General features: G+C 35.0%; 1 protein-coding gene across 1 annotated transcript in view; it reads left to right on the forward strand.

Annotated features, from left to right (window-relative positions):
• Positions 1-15,170, forward strand: part of FOXP2 (forkhead box P2) — a 607,622-nt gene that overhangs the window by 473,243 nt on the left and 119,209 nt on the right. The gene's annotated exons all lie outside the window — the stretch shown is intronic.

Raw genomic sequence — 15,170 nt, forward strand, 5'->3', positions numbered from 1 at the left:
TCTCAGAATACATCAGGGAGTCAGACACCTTCAAGCCTTTATGTTGTCTACTTCTTTAGTCTTAAATGTTCTTCATCTTTACCCCACCCCATCTCCATTTGTAAACTAATATCCATTTATTCTTACGTAGAGCCCTTTATTATCTCATCTGCCCTATAAGAACCCTTTCTCTATGCTTCCTTTTCACCAGTGCATACATCTGTCACAGTATAGTACTTAATATGATACTCATCACTAATAGTTTGCCTTCCTGATTTGTCTGTGCATTCTTGAGGTTAGTGGCTCCTACTTGACTTTGCAGCTGATTCTTAACCTGGTGATTGGCATTCTGTAGTGTCCCACAGAACTGAGATGGCAATGTATACATAAAATCTGTTTGTTTTGTCTATTAAATAATTATTATATATGTTAAATTTTTTCTTTCACTCTCCAAATGTTCATAAGAAATCCAGCTACCTATTTTTTTTTTCAGAAACACTTAAACTCTTCTCTTGAATAAAGCAAACATGCATACAAGTAAACAAAAATGCAATAGTCCGTAAGTACTCTGCAGGGATATCTCATGTCAGAAGCACCTATTGACTGCTGCCCTCATGCTCTCTCAAAATAAAATAACTATATCGCTTACAGGAAAACTATGCACATCTTTTGTTTTTCAGTGACTTTAGACACATGAAAGATACTTGATTAGCATTCCTGGAAATTCAAGTTGTATATGTACACAGTAAACAGGTGTAGATCTTAGCCTGCTCACAGACAACAGCCATGTCATCTGCCCTTTCCTTGATTTCAGCCTTACCTATCTGTAGAGGCAGCCTGGATTCTGGGTAAGAGGTGTCCATATCCTCTTTCTATTATTGGCTTCTCTACTGTGATTTCTAACAAGGGTGCCAATTAGTGCCAGCTATGATAGCAGCTTTTTGAAGTGAAAAAGAAGGGGATTGACTAAAAACAGGGTGAAAAATCTGAATTTGACACTGTTATATTCTGTAACTTTTGTTAATTCCTTTTTAATCTTAAAAATATCTTATTTTGGCCGGGCACGGTGGCTCACGCCTGTAATCACAGCACTTTGGGAGGCCAAGGTGAGCGGATCACGAGGTCAGGAGATCGAGACCATACTGGCTAACTCGATGAAACCCCGTCTCTACTAAAAAAAAAAACACAAAAAATTAGCCGGGCGTGGTGGCAGGCGCCTGTAGTCCCAGCTACTCAGTAGGCTGAGTCAGGAGAGTGGCATGAACCTGGGAGGCAGAGCTTGCAGTGAGCCAAGATCGTGCCACTGCACTCCAGCCTGGGCGACAGAGCGAGACTCCGTCTCAAAAAAAAAAAAAAAAAAAAAATCTCATTTTAAAATTAATTTAAAATCTTACTTTAGAAATGTCAATGGATTTAGTGGGTTAATATAAAGTACTTTAAAATTTCAAATCCTTCAAATACCTATGGTATCTGCATTGGGACAGTGGCTGCCACTAAACTTTCTTTGTTAAGCTAGCCTTTCTTTTAATAAAAAGAAAAGTGTTTATTTCAAATTTAGAATCCGTTAAAGAAGAAAAATGGAATGATTATATAGTGTTAAATTATGATAAAAATAAAATATGCAAACACCCATTAATAAACTGTGCTGTGTTGCTATCTTGTATTTAACCCCAAGTTTTATTTTGCCATTTTTACATAGTAAGTTGTGCTTTGTACAATGTAAAGTCTGATTATACAAGCTGACGTTTTAGGGATGGAAGAATATATTAATAAAAGTGAAATTATGGCCAGGTGCAGTGTCTCACACCTGTAATCCCAGCACTTTGGGATGCAAAGGTGGGTGGATCCCTTGAGGCCAGGAGTTTGAGACCAGCCTGGCCAACATAGGGAAACCTAAAAATGCTAAAAATACTAAAAATACTAAAAAATTAGCCAGGCATGGTGGCATACACCTGTAATCTCAACTACTTGGGAGGCAGAGGCACAAGAATTGCTTGAGCCCAGGAGGCAGCAGTTGCAGTGAGTTGAGATTATGCCACTGCACTCCAGCCTGGGTGACAGAGCAAGACCCTGTTCCCCCGCCTCTGCCAAAAAAAAGTACTGAAATTATAATAGCAATTTTTAATTACTTCACTTAACTTTGCAAACAATGAAAAATGAGGGCAAGATCGTGACTTTTAGTCTTATCTTTGGTCTGTTCCATATAAATGGATTGTAACCCAAAATTCACTCCAAAAAGCTATTAACATTTAATCCTAATTTTGACAGTATGATTATTGACTGAAATATGTATATTAAATTTATCTTGTTAATTTTAACTTTGATTTCAAGTAACATAAATCTTTAAAAAATAATAGTAGACTTTAGTCAAAGGATATAGAGTTGCTTACAAAATACAAGGCAAAGCTAAGCAAAAATCTGGTCTCAGAAGGAGCAAAAAGCAGAGCAGGATCTAATAGGCTGCTTGCATACCTGTCACTGGATTCGATGAAATCAAGTTCTTGGGAGACAGAATTTAATTGGCCTAACTTGTATCACCCGCCCTTGGGCCGGTCCCACCAATTTGCCTGTAATGGGGTACAGAATTAGGATAGTCCCCAAAGAAAAAAGTGGTGCTGTTAACAAATAAAGAAGTAAATGCTGGGTAGTCAATATCAACAGATTTCATCTATGTTAACTTTGAGTTGGTTTGCTACTAGACTGCAGCCTTGTTTTGACATCAATTTTTTTTTTTCTCAAAGAATTTTACTCTTTCAACGCCAAGGAAACTCAGGACAATAGAAAACTACTGGACAATCGCACCAAGTAATGTATTTGTGTGTGAAGACTCACTAATTTATGCAATTATACCTCAATCTATGCAGTATCTTCCTAAAGATTATTAAAAAATCAAATTTATTTTAAAGAAGTTTGCCTTTTATTTAAATAAATACTGTCTAAACTACTCTTTTAATTTGAATAATTTCTTCTCTTAAGGAAATAGTAATCTCTTATTTAATTTTGTAACTTTGGATCTTCATGTTGAGCTTGTTACCGATGAATGGCACCTGTCACACGTGTACTTACCAGGTAAAAGAAAATATACTGCTTTTAAAACTTTACACTAATCCATGAAGAAACAAGCATAAAAATTATAAATATTCATAAATCGATTCCTTTAAAAATGTTCTCCATGACCTTGGACCTATCTTTTTTGTTGTTTTTGGTGGTGGGTTTTTTGTTTGTTTGTTTTTTGAGACATGGTCTTTCTCTATAGCCCATGCTGGAGTGCAGTAGCATGATCATAGTTTACTGCAGCTTCTAACTCCTGGGCTCAAGTCCTTCTCCTACCTCAGCTTCCCAGAGTGCTGGGATTACAGACATGGGCCACCATGCCTAACTTGGACCTGTTCTTTAAAATGACTTTGAATTGGTGGACCTAAGGAATTCCCATTCTGCGCACTATGTTCTCTTGCACCATACTCTCGTTATTCCCACATATAGCCCACCACCACCTCCACCCACCTGGACTTCTTCCTGATCATGTTGTATCCCATGATTAAGGATGACCTTAAACACTCTCACTATTCTGAATCATCCTTTCTGACCCTGCTACAGCATTTGTTCTTCCATTTCCCAAGCTGTGGCTTTTCTTGCTTCCTACTCGTAAGCAAGCTACTGAGTATTCCTATAGAGAATCACAGTATCAGGCAGTATTGGTTCTCTGAGTTTAGGTTAGTGTTCACTGATGTTTAGCAATTGTTTCACAAGTCTGTAGACACCTTACTCTGCCTCTCTCCCTGCATCAGAAGCCTTCACTGTACCCTTAAAGCACTTAAGTCACACCTGTTTCCCTGTTGTCAGTGACTTCACCTTCTACTTCAGAGAAAAAATTTAGAGACCACCAGGCAAGAACTCCCTCTGCCTCTCTCATCTCTACTCCCAAAACAAACTTATATTAGCATCTCTGATTATATCCCTTTGTTATCATAACGAGATCTTCTCTCCAAGGCCAATTTCTCTTCCTGTTCATGATACCTACCCCTTTCCACCTCTTCCAGAACCTTGTCTTGTCAGCTGCACATCTTCGTTCCTATGTCTTCAGTCTCCCATTTCTCTGTGTGCCTTCCCTTCTCACCTTTAAAAACAAAAACCAATTAAACAAAATCACATTCATATGTCCATATTAGTTTTATGTCAGACAATTATCTTAACCCCGTTTTTTTCTTCATCATTAGGCCATTAGAAAGAATTGTTTACACTTATCTTCCATTCCTTTTTTGACACATTATACCTTGTTTTCTTTCCTTACTACCTGTATTAGTCTGTTCTCACACTGCTAGTAAAGACATACCTGAGACTGGCTAACTTACAAAGAAAAGGAGATTTAATGGACTCACAGTTCCACGTGGCCGGGGAGGCCTCACAATCGTGGTGGAAGGCAGAGGAGGAGTAAAGGCACATCTCACATAGCAGCAGACAAGAGAGCATGTGCAGGGAAACTCCCTTTTATAAAACCATCAGGTCTCATGAGACTTATTCACTATCATGAGAACAGTATGGGAAATACCTGCCCCCATGATTCAGTTACCTCCCACCAGATCCCTCCCATGACACATGGGGATTATGGGAACTACAATTAAGATGAAATTTGGGTGGGGACATAGCCAAACCACATCACTACCTTTCTGAAATAGTTCTATTGAATATCACTGACCACTTCAGAGAGTTGAATTCAATTCTCATCTTAGTAGATCCTGTCAAAACCTTTGAGACTTTTGATACTTCTCTTAACATTCCTCTTCTTTGTGTTTTGTTGTCTTTTCCCCATCTCCTGCCTATAACTTTTTTTGTTAACTTTTATATCAGTGGTCCAAAAACTCTGGCTGCATATTGTCATTACTTGGGATGTTTATTTGTTAAAATGCCTGGTCTCCACCAAGCCCAATTAAATCAGGAAGTTGAATGTCACCATCATCATATGTACAGAGCTCTGCGTGTGATGCTGACCTACAATGCGGGCTGGGAACTACTCCTTTAGATGACCTCACTGCCAGAACTTATCCACTCCCTGTGGTATTACCACTATGTAAGTTGCTGATTCTCAGGTCTTTATATATCTTGTCTTGTCACCTGAAGTTAAGTCTTGTATAGCCAGAAGTCTGCTAGAAACACCTACCTAGATGTTCAGTAGTCACCTCTCATTTACTATTTCCAAATGAACCAAATTCTCTTTCATTCTTTAAAAATTGTCTTTGTTTCTACTGTCTTTCTAGTGGCCTCACAGTCTGCTTCCAATGTCCCTTATCCTTTACTCTCTCAGTCACTCAGGTAGTTGTCAAATCCTCAGAAGTTAGCTGGTCCTCAAATTGGGTATCCTTTTTTCATGTCACTGCTACTGCTTTGGCACTTACCAGAAATAACTGTCTAATGAATATTTGGGAATCTTAGGCTGCCAGCCAATTCCAGTCTGAACCCACACCCTCATGCTTTCTACTTGTCAAAAAAAAAAAAACACTAAGTCCCGATCTGCAAAACTCTTCATAGTCCAAATCTTTCTAGCCTTGTCTCTCAGCAGCTGATCCCATTTATAGCATACTACTACCAAAACTATGACATATTGTAGGCATAATCCTAAACCTTTTGCATTCTCCCTTTCTTTTCTCTCACTTCTTTTTCCCAAGTAATGAATTCCTACTCATTTCTTGGGAGCCAGCTAGAAAATGCCTTCTTTCAATATAGTCAAACTGTACTTTTTACGTCTTCAACAATGTATTTCTCTAATACAGGGGCTTTAAAACTTAAGATCCATGGATAGAATTCAGGAGGTTTATGAACTTGAATGGAAGAAAAAGTATTCTCATTTTTATTCCCAATTGAAAGTCAACATATTCTTCTATTAGGAATGTAGGCAACGCACCATAGAATTGTTAGCAGTATCTGTGACATTGTCAGCGATAGAAATTATAAAAATATTCCTATCTCATCACAGTTGATAAAAAATATCTAGAAATATGGCCAGGTATAGTAGCTCATACCTATAATCTCAGCAATTTGGGAGGCCGAGGTGGGGGGATCACTTGAGCCCAGGAGTTCAATACCAGCCTGGAGTACATAGTGAGACCCTATCTCTACAAAAATCAAAGAAAATTAGGTGAGCATGATGGTATGCACTTGTAGTCCCAGCTACTCAGGAGACTGAGGTGGGAGGATTACTTGAGCCTAGGTGGTGGATGCTGCCCTGAGCCAAAATTGCTCCACTGCACTCCAGCCTTGGCAACAGAGCAAGGCCCTGTCAAAAAAAAAAAAAAAAAAAAAAATCTAGAAATGATATTTGTGCCCGTTACTCAAAATTGTAGTGGTTGTTATATCTTATTATTTAATTCATTATATCTTATTATTTAATTCATTATATCTTATTATTTAATTCATTAATAAACATTAATATTTCACAAATGTAGCTTTTTAAATATTTTGAGAACTGAATCTCAATATAATTCTCTTTTTTCTAATGCCTTATTTTATTGTATGCAACCAGTTTTTTTTTTTTTTTTTTTTTGAGAAGGCTGTTCTAGATTTTATCAGATTGCCAAAAGGGTTTAAAAAAAAAAAAAAAAAAAAAAAAAAATCAGGAGTCCATGCAAATGGCACTTATATTGTTGTATCCTGATTTACAAGACTGTTTTTTTTTTTCCGCTCTGCTTTGGATGGAGGGACCATTTTCATTCACCTTTATAGCCACATGGCTAATATAGTTTATAGCTCATAGTAGGTACTGAAAAGTGTTGACTAAATGAATAATTGACTAAAATAAGGAAAAAAATACCTGTCATGCAAATATCCTGAACGGAGGGCAATATTTCTCAAAGTATGATCATAAACCTTCTAAACCACAATAATCAAGATGGTTGTTAAAATTCATATCCCTGGACACTATACCAGATCTTTTGAATCTGAATCTCTCAGAAAGTAGCCTGGAATACGCAATCATAACAAGCTTCTCCAAAGATTATTTTACATGCTTAAGTTTGGGAACCTGTATAGTCAGATATGTGATACACAGTAGCCTCCAAATAAGTAAATAAATAAAAGCATAAATTTTTACAAATAATTTTATCTCCCTGGACTTCCTTTCCTTCCTCAGTCCACACCACGATCTTCTCAATGTTGTACAGGTTTCAGAGTCTGTGTCACAAAAGAAAGTAGTAAGACAAGGCTAACTACATCAGAATAAAGAATGAAAAATTTTAAACATGCACTTACTTAGATTTGGTCCTCCAAGATACGTAATCTCTGGTTCTTGTTGACTGACTCCGAACAAGAGAACAACTTCTGTGATCCACTTGTCTTGTGGAATACTCAAAACAGTTTTCAAGTACAATTTCTCTTTTCTTCATCTTCTCTGTCTGACCTAGGCAATTTAAAATTTGTTTTTCAGAAATGGACTGGAGAAGGATGAAGTTGTATGAATTTGCAAAGCTAAAATGTGTTATCCTGGTACAACCCAATAGCTACATTGTCCCTGGGACAGTTTCCATCAGATATGATGGATGTCCTAAAAACAAGCCATCAAATCAGCAAACACAACAAAACAGTTGGAGGGGCAGAAAGGCAAATCAACCATTCATTTTTGTTATTGTTTTAAAGTTTGATTTGTTTTATAACACGTGAAGAATGTTCATACTTCTTGACTAGCTGAACATTGATGTTTTCATTTTTGCACTTTTAAAATGTAGACCACTCCTATAGCTTGGATATTTTCCCTCCAAATCTCATGTTGAAACTTGACTACCCAGTGTTGGAGGTGGGGCCTCATGGGAGGTGTTTGGGTCATGAGAGTGGATTCCTCATGAATGTCTTAGTGCCATCCTTGTGATGGTGAGTGATCTCTCACTCTATTAGTTCCCACAGAGCTGGTTGTAAAAAAGAGTCTGGTAGCTCCTTCACTCTTGTTTCCTCTCTCACCATGTGATTTCTACACACGTGTTTCCCCTTCCCCTTCTGCTATGAGTGGAAGCCACTTGAGGCCCTCACCAGATGCAGATGCCATCACTGTGCTTCTTGTACAGCACGCAGAACTATGAGCCAAATAAACCTCTTTTCTTTATAAATTACTCAGCCTCATGTATTCCTTTATAGCAACATAAATGAACTAAGACAACCACTATTCCATTCAGATATTATTTTATCCTAAATATTATAAGACACTAAAGTTTTAAACATGTTAAAGAAAAATTTGAGGGTCCTTTCAACCAACCTCAAGAAACAAATTATATGAAATAATTTAAAATATTTTCATTTATTAGGAAAGATCAATATATAATATTAATACCATGTGTATATTATATATTTTTCTATGAAAATTACACTTCATCAACTTTGCAAAAAATATTATTTTTCTTACAAGTCATTTCACCTTATCACTAAATATGAACACACCCATATTAACTTCTTGCTTTGCTGTACCAGGTTTCTAAAAGGAAAAAATATTTCTTTACTCATATAGGAGAGTCTTTAGTATGTATCATGAAGTCTACTGATAGGTTGAAGACAGATACAATGTCTTGGGAGTTTTTGCAACCTTTATAATACATAATAGCATTTTATACGTATTAGAAACAATAATTCTTTTTATCTGAAAATTGAGTACTATTTTGAAGCAATAATGATGGCTAACAAATAATAAGTATATAGCTAATAAATGTTAAGTATATGGGTATCAGCACTGTTCTAATTACTTTACAATTGAACATATTTAATGACCCTATGATGATGTTACTTATTATCCACTGTCTAGAAAGAGAGGACAGGAGAAGCTAAGTATTTTGCTCAAGGTCACACCGCTAGTAAGTGTACGATCTGAAGCTCAGCAGACTATCTCCAGAGCCAACATTCTTATGTTCAGCACTAAATGACTTACTCTTTATTGTTTTAAAAGAAAAATTACGATGATTCACATTTAATTGAAGAATAGATTCCTTCTGAAGTTAATGTTGAAAGTCCATTCCAGTACATTGTCTGGCCCTTTCACTGTTAAAAGGGTCTTTGGTGCTTATTTGAAACAGACGCAAACACTTAAAATATCCGTTCACATTGTGTTTCCCTGTGATTTGCTGGAGTTATGTCAGGTTGCCTCCAGGAGATCCATTTCTAAGTGACTGTCTGATTTTGTTTGTCTTGCTACTTCTTTACAAACCTGCAGCTTCATGGGTCTCTTAAAGCATGGTTGATCAGAGTTTTATTGCACCTCTTACCAGCATTCTGTCTCTGCCTGTCATAGAAAGCTTTAGGGAAGCCATGAGAAGAAACTGGGTGGGGTTTTCAAAGCACAATTTCTTCAGCCAAGCCTGTTGGCAAGATATGATGATGGACTAATGATAGTGCAAAGTTTATTCTCACATGCTTTTAATTGTAGAAACTATTGAGAGTTACTTAAAAACATTTGCCTTTCAATAGATTATTTTACTTCTAAGTTATTGTTCTTCAGTAAAGTTTAGATTAATTTGACTTTCTCTTTTCACAAATTTTGCCTTTTAACTCTTTATTTTTATTGATTGTTTAACTGTTATGTTTCATAATTTTTCATGCAGAGTTACAGGGACAGAGAAATGTCACTATGAGCTCTCAGTGTCGGGGGCAGTTCTATGTCTCTTGTTCCTATGGATAGATTAATGACAGTATCATTTTAATATGCTTTATTTCTCTCTATGATAGCAGGAATGATTTGATAGGAGTGTTTTGGTTAGTCAGTGTTTCTGGTTGATAAAAATAAGATATATCGTAGATTTTAGGGAATCGAAAAATAATGAGTATATACTGTGTACCAATCAAAATATATCATTGTTGATTAATCAAAAGGTCCTTCATTGTCTTGTGTTTTTTTGGGGGGGGCGGGGGGAGTTGTTTTGTTTTGTTTTTGTTTGTTTGTTTTGTCAAGGTTATCCTTTTGTTAAAATTTGGAAAATATTTGAGATAGTAACTAAAGAAGAAATGTTTGAAATATGGTTAGGTTTACGAAATGATGTCTCTGAGTCAGCTGAGCTAAAAATGGGGAACATTCTCACGGTGAAGCCTCAGGCAGCTTCCATCCCAAAGCTACAAAACTAGATGAATTCTAATGAAAACCTCTTTTTTAATGAAATTATTCTAATATTTTGGCAACTGTAGCCCTTAAATTACCATTTAAGGGATGGTTACGTTTAAGGGATCAGTACCATTAACTGTATGCTTTTATTCCATAGTATTTTTGTTTATTTTTATTACTGTACTTGTACATTATCTCAATATTTCCTGTTTATGTACTCCTCCAGGAGTGAGACTCTCTGTATCATCCCTTCTGACCTGACTGGGATGACAAAACTCCAGGATCCCAACATGTTTTGTTAATGCTGGAGACACAAATTATGATATTTTATTTAACTTAAGTGTTCGTGAAAGAATTTAAGGTGATGTTGCTTATTTATAGAGTTTAATTTTCAGTATTAAATATAAACAGTGTCACGGCAGATTTGGAGTTATTGTGACAATCACTTATTTTTTATGTAAATGAGTGTCTATCTCTGGGCTTTATTAGTGTTAGTCTGGTTTATTGTTATGGTATGGAATAGCATTTCATTTTTTAAGGATACTTATGACCTTGTTAAATAGCAGTCCAAAAATCGTGTGGCTTGTTTTGATTTTAACCAAAGTTACAGCTGCCTAGCTGTAAAGCAGTCAGTTTCTCTTATTATGACTAGTTCTTCAACTTGTACTGTTTTAAATTGCCTGCAATTAGCATATTTCAACCTTATTTTTAGGTTTAAATTGCAGTGTGAGAGTGTACTCTCCCCTTAGCTAATTAGTGCTATCAAGGAACAGTAGGTTACCTCATTAGTACCATGTGCATTTAATTAAAGAAGAGAAAATTGGAGTTAACTTCATGGTTAATATTTTCACAGAGTGCTACAATGCCAACACCTTCAATTGGAGTCACACCCCTGTGTATCTAATTATGCACTGGTGCCAAATAAGGTTAGCAAGAGTAGCACAAGGCTGTTGACAAAATAATTTAGATGAAAATGTATTTGTTGAATTCTGACAGCAAAATATAACTTGAACATTTTCCCCCCAGTCTTCATCTGCTAGCATCAGGTGACATACTTCTTCCTAAGAAACAGAGGAAAAGGATATTTTGGAAGCCATTTTTCCTGTTTGAATTAATGTTGCTCTTATCTTCAAGAAAATGGCATGTAGTCATGTAAAGCATATACAATCCATTTCTTAAACAGAACCTCTGAACTTCATAGATGTATTTGAAAAGAATTATTTATAAGATGTAATATTTACATGCATCAAACCACTACAAATACTCCCTGACACCCTTAACACATCCGTCCTTGCTTTTCTTCTTTTCTGGTATAGTTATAATTTCCCTTGTGTATCTTATGAATGGGGATCATCCTTTCATATCATACATGAAGTCTAAGGATGTGTTGTCACATGGTCTATTCAAATGCAGTGTAATCCTTTTGCCCTTCAGACAAAATCTTTGAAATGTCTAATGCTACTTAGGTAAAAAATGACATTCCATGTCATTTATCAATAAATAATCACTTTGCTTTTACAGATAAAAATGCAAACTATACATTTGAGTATATAGAGTAGTTTTCAATGCAAATGGTACAATTCAACAGGTTTTAACAGATATTATGGAGGTTGGTTGCACAGTCTTAGATACATTTTAGTGGCAATAATTTTTATATAATAATGCATAACCACAGCAGTTTATTTAAAGAAATTATTGTGATTGTTCTCACATGACATAGTAGGACAGGATTTAGGTTCATTTGTGCTGGTTACAATTGATTACAAGTCAGAGGTTAGCTTTTTCAAAATTAGAGATGATTACATTTTAAGAACAAATAACATCCCATACACCAAAATTGCGGTGCCATTTAAATATATAGGAGTATTTATGATTCTTAGCTTACAAGTGGGAAGTAAGGTTCCTACAGCAGTATCATGGTACAAAATGAGTGGATTTTTTGGTTATGGGTTAATTTATTATGATCCAAATATTCAACTTCCCATCTGCCAAATTATTTCTATTTTTAAAATCTATACTAGTTAACTGTGAGACAATGATGGAATATTCTTCCCTATTTTGACCTACCAAGATAATAATCCCAAGAAATGATTTTTTAAAATGATAATGTACGTTATTAGCATAAACCTTGAGATTGAAAAAAAAGCCAACTCCTGATTCTTTTTGTTTAACCTAGGAATTGCTTCCAGAAACAAAATTATGTATCTGTGGCCACTCTTCTGGTGATGGGCATCCTCACAACACATTTGCAGTAAGTTACACTGGGCAATTAGAAATTCAGCTACTAGGCACAAGGCCATGGACCCAGTCCCACTAAATAGATTATATGTGATTTTCTATAGCCAATCCTTTCCATTGGTGCAGATAATCAAGATATGACTAATGTTAAGATACAGATGTCATTAGTTGATTTTCTCTTGCTTCTTTTGTTCTCAATTCATTTATGTTTCACTAGATATACAGTTCACAGTTTCTGTGAGTTGACTACCTTAAATATATAAAGGCTTTAACACCACTACTCTTTTTTTGAACTTTTAGATATAATTTGATGAGGGAGTGTTGATATGCAGAAAATAAATGGACATAGATAATGGGTTGATTCAACACATATTTTAGAACAAAATTGCTGTTCCATGTTCTTCAAGTTGTCATATAAATATACCAAGGCCTTTTAAACATATTCTGCCACTAGAGTGTAACTTGTCACTTTGGACTGTAATATTTGGTGAAAATTGCTTATGTGGCCCAATTCACATACCAGTTATCCTTGGAAATGGATAGTAATCCTCAAGTCTCCATTCAATAATTTTTAAGTAAAGCGACTTCATGTTTCTATTCAGCATAGATTCTACCTGCATTCTTAAGAAATCTTGAAATATATAAGTCATGTATTTTCACATATAGTCAGCCCTTCACATTCATGGGTTCTGTATCTGGATTCAACCAACCACAGATCCAAAATATTTGGGGAAAAAATGGATGGTTGCATCTGTACTGAAAATGTTCATACATTTTTCTTCCTTATCATTATTCCCCAAAGAAAACAGTGTAACAACTATTTATACAGCATTTATTTTACATTAAGTATTATAAGTGAGCTAGAGATGATTTAAAGTATACAGGAGGATGTGCATAGGTTATATGTAAATAGTACATCATTTTATATAAGGGACTTGAGCAATTATGGATTTTGGTATCTATGTGTGTCCAATCCCCTACACATACCAAAGGACTACTATACACAACTTTTGCTTGTTTACTTAAGAACTGATTTATTTATTTAGGCTCAATGGGCTAGAGTATTTCTAAATTGACTCAGCCAAAATTTATTTACTTTTTACTACTCTATACATAATATTTCCTAATTATAATTGGCAAACAACAACAAAATTAATACTCATATACAATCAATGTCTTCCTGAATGAAGAAGAAATATCTAATTTCATACTTTGGTTAAAAGGACAGAAAATGTTTTCAATAAAAATAGTGTGAAATTAATGAAAGCATATTTATGGAAAATATGAAAGTTTTAAAAATGTTAGTTGCAATACAAACATAAACTCAAAAGTGGAAGCAGCAATAACATATCCTATTCTATAGAAATAGTGAATGTCAAAAAAAAAAAGAAATAGTGAATGTCAAGGATGGGTAATAAATATTATATATACTGGCTTCAGAGAGACCTGAAATTACCTGGTTTGTGGTCTCATTCACTTTAATCCTATAGTATTTGGTCCCCCTAAGCTTTTTTGTAATAACATTTGAAAGAAAAATAGCAAAAATTTAAAAATTGTGGTAAGTTTTGCTGATATGATGTAATTAAGTTTATGTGAAAGATTAAAATAATCTTAATTTCTAAGTATTCTCTGTATATTTTAAAGGAAGATAAATTTTAGGTAAACATTAAGTGCAATTATATACTTTAACTTAATAAAGAAAATTAACTTAAAATTACTTTTAAAAATAGTGCATTAAAAATGGGACAGTTGTCCTAATTAGTAACACTTTTTCCTAAAATAATCCCAATGGAAAAATTGTTTTCATTAGACTGAAGAGTGAGCTGGCTTAACTGCTAATAGTGTTTGCTCTTTATCTAAAACTACTTCTACCATTTAAAACAAATCTCTATTCTACTGATGAGAGAAAAGAAATCTATAGCATCAGATCTTTATGTTTTCACTGACATATTTTCAGAATGAAAATGAGACATGGAGAAGTGAAATGATTCACCAGAGGCCATGTAATTTCTCAATGGTAAGGCTCAATTTGTTGCCTGAGTTTGTGATGACCAGTGTATTGGTCTTTCCAAAAGTATCCCAAATTGTTCCTGGCTGCTTTGAATGCTGTGTTGAGTAGAAGTCTGAGGTTCTTCCATGTGTCTGAGACTGCATCTCATCTTTCAGATAGAAAGAGCACCAGGATGAGTTAGTGAGGTCTGGTATGGCTGGTGGGGAAGGAGGAGCATAGCAGTGCATTTGCCATCAGATCTTTGCCGTCTCCATAGTGTGCTAATTTCATACTTCATATTGGTCATTGAGTGACTTTACAAATGGGGCTTCTTGGCTTCACAAGGGAAATATTATTTAAATAATATTAACTGCTTATTTTCCTTTATTGATTACCTTATATATAAACTTCAACATGCTAAGATGGCTATATAATGTGATTTAAAATCAATACACTAACGAGAAAAAATACTATATTATTCATAGTTGACAACTGCTATGTGATGGACATGATTCTCTTTTAGTATTCATTGCATTTATAAGTACCAATATGCCACAGTGGTAGTCTGGAACACCGTAAGAGTACTGGTGGGCTAAAAGGAAGAAAGAGGTCAAAAAGATAGATGGGATACTTAAAGCCTGCCATATTTTTTCATCACTATGTAACTGACATTTATAATAGATTGTGAATTATCACAATAGTTTGCAAATTTTAAGAGACCCTACATAATGCCTATCAAAGGTTAATCTAATGTCACACATATTATTTCCATGGTTGATCAGCCTTCACACACACACATACAAGCCAAAATTTTCAAGCACGTGTTCCAAATTGGTGGATTAAATTAATTTTTACTCTTCCTATCACACCCAATTCACTTAAAAAATAAAAATCTCTTAA

The sequence above is a fragment of the Hylobates moloch genome, unplaced genomic scaffold (assembly GCF_009828535.3).
Source record: "Hylobates moloch isolate HMO894 unplaced genomic scaffold, HMol_V3 SCAFFOLD_1, whole genome shotgun sequence".
NCBI classification, from domain to species: domain Eukaryota; kingdom Metazoa; phylum Chordata; class Mammalia; order Primates; family Hylobatidae; genus Hylobates; species Hylobates moloch.